The sequence below is a fragment of the Perognathus longimembris genome, chromosome 2 (genome assembly GCF_023159225.1).
Source record: "Perognathus longimembris pacificus isolate PPM17 chromosome 2, ASM2315922v1, whole genome shotgun sequence".
In the NCBI taxonomy this organism is placed as follows: domain Eukaryota; kingdom Metazoa; phylum Chordata; class Mammalia; order Rodentia; family Heteromyidae; genus Perognathus; species Perognathus longimembris.
In genome coordinates, this window is record NC_063162.1 from 146,900,506 (window position 1) to 146,903,163 (window position 2,658).

General features: G+C 39.5%; 1 pseudogene; it reads left to right on the forward strand.

The window, feature by feature from the left end:
• The first annotated feature begins 323 nt into the window (after window positions 1-323).
• LOC125345696 lies at window positions 324-945 on the forward strand (annotated as a pseudogene).
• Window positions 946-2,658: the final 1,713 nt, after the last annotated feature.

The following is a 2,658-nucleotide window of genomic DNA, read 5'->3' on the forward strand; positions in this document are numbered from 1 at the left end:
GTACCCTGTGAAATTATGCCATTTGATTTTGTCTTTCTTCCCCAGGGTTTGACCCCTGATGTCCCTGTTACTGATTTCCATACCCTGAGCATTGTGTATATGCAACAGCAATACTTACAAGACAGTATGCTGTAAACCAAATGTACAACTCACAGTGGGGAGGGGAATGGGGACAGAGACGGGGGAAGAATGAGGGAGGAGGTAACATGTTGGAGGTAAGGAGTGCTTCCGAGCTGACCCTCCAAGTGTGTTTGCCCAAGGCACGCCTACCTGAGGGTCCTTTGTTGTTGTTTTTGTAACTAAGAATAGCAAATTAAACCAATATGTCTGCAGTTCCCATGGCCTATGAGGCCCAGTTTTGGGGCTTCACACCACAGACTTGCCTGCTGAGGACTTACCTTGCATTTCAGGACTACCTGTTTGAAGTGATGCAGGCTGAACAGGTTCTTCTGAAGAAGCTGGAAGGCATCCCAGATGGTGAGCTTAGCCAAGTCCAAATTTGTAAATGCACAGAGAGGTTTCTTTGCTTTATGAAAGGACGTTTTGATCACCTTTGTGGCAAAATGGAACACCTGTTTTTGCACTGGATTTTGCATAGTCTTCCAAACATCTTGCTTCCTGAAAATAAATGTCAGGAGACACACCCTTATAGTGAGGGGGAATTTTGGCTTCTCCAAAGAGAAACTGAAGAGTTACAAGACAAGTATAAGACTGAATTATGTACCAAGCAGGACCTTCAAAAATGTTTCAGGCCAAACACAAACAGACCTTGTGTTTGTTTGATGAGCTTGAAAATGATGGCAGATACCATGGGCCTTGTGGTTTTATGGAGAATTTAGTGTCCCTGGTCCAAACCTCTAGAAAACTGAAAAAAATGTTAGACACAATGTGGAAAAGGAAAACAAAATCAGAAAACATTTTTATTTCCTCAATAAGAGACTATAAAAAATCAGATTTTGTTTCTTTCCTTTTTTATGTGATTCACACCTTTTCTCTAAATCTCCTCTCCTGAAGCATCTCTGTACTGCATTAAACTAGTCTTGGAACAATTTGTTCATGAGAGGACTCTAGTAGTTCTGATAAGACTCTTATCTGGAGACATGTTAAATGTTGAAACATTACCGAAGTTTTTGTAAAGGTGTGCCTTGATCATAAGCTCTTTGATATTGGTCCTGTGGGTTATTCTTTGGATGAGAAAAGGTTAAGGCAGGTGGCTCCTTATTAACCCTGCCATCACTCTATGGGCCTGCCAACGCAGAAAGCTTGTTCTCAGCCATAACTTTCCTTACATGAGGAAGTTGGTAACATTTTGGAAGAAGGACATTACAAAAAAAGAGACAACTTTCAGCTTTGGTAGAGAAGTTGGTTTTGTTTCCACAATATTTTCTATATACAAAGTTTTGACTGTATTGAAATCTTGAAGGAGAAGACCTGGGACAACATAGAAACAGATCCCACTGGAAGAGGAAAAGCCACCTGTGGTATACCCCAATTATGAAATGTACATGTACTAACTCAGGTTGATGCCAATAATTGTTAATGCTTTAGCTAGTTAGAATCTGTCTTGTACCTAACATTTACTTATTCACATTCATAAGAAATGTTTTGTACTGTCCCGTCACCCAAGGAAGAGGAGGAATGGCCATGAGTACTCTTAAGGTATCACTTGCCTTCTGCTATCCAAAAGAACAGGGTTTGGAGTTTTCCTGGTGTTATGTGTAGCAAGAGTAAGATCATTTAGAAGCTGGAACCAACCCAGATGCCCCGCAGTAGACAAATGGATCAGGAAAATGTGGTACATATACACAATGGAATTTTATGCCTCTATCAGAAAGAATGACATTGCCCCATTTGTAAGGAAATGTAAGGACTTGGAAAAACTTATACTAAGTGAAGTGAGCCAGACCCAAAGAAACATGGACTCTATGGTCTCCCTTGTGGGGAATAATTAGCACAGGTTTAGGCAAGTCACAGCAGAGGATCACAAGAGTCCAATAGCTATACCCTTATGAACACATAAGATGATGCTAAGTGAAATGAACTCCATGTTATGGAAACGATTGTTTAATCACTGTTGTAACTACTTTCAACGTTCTATGTGTAACTGTAGCTTCTATTACTGATGATCTTCTTGTATCTGCTTCCTGTGGTTGTACCTACACTATCTCTTTATCTTATCTGAGTATATTGGAAACTGTGTATACTGGTATTAAAACTAGGAAATTGAAAGGGAATACCAAATTTGAGAGACACAGGGTAAAAAAAGATAGACAACTACAAAAGCAATACTTGCAAAACTGTTCGGTGTAAATGAACTGAACAACTCATGGGGGGGGGGGAAGGGAAAGGGGGAGGGGGGAGGGTGAACAAGGGAGGAGGTAACAAACAGTACAAGAAATGTATCCAATGCCTAAGGTATGAAACTGTAACCTCCCTGTAATTCAGTTTGATAATAAAAAAAGAGTAAGAGCATTAATATTAGCAGTTAAATATTATTGGATTTAGAAAAATTGATGAAGCCTGTTTTTTTTTTAGGTAACAGATGAAAAACTTAACATTCTCTGACATTTTCACAAAAACAGCCAATACATCGGTGAATGGATGCTGCCAAAAATACTGACTTCTCTGTATTTCTTCTATGTGTTTGCAGTGGTTTTC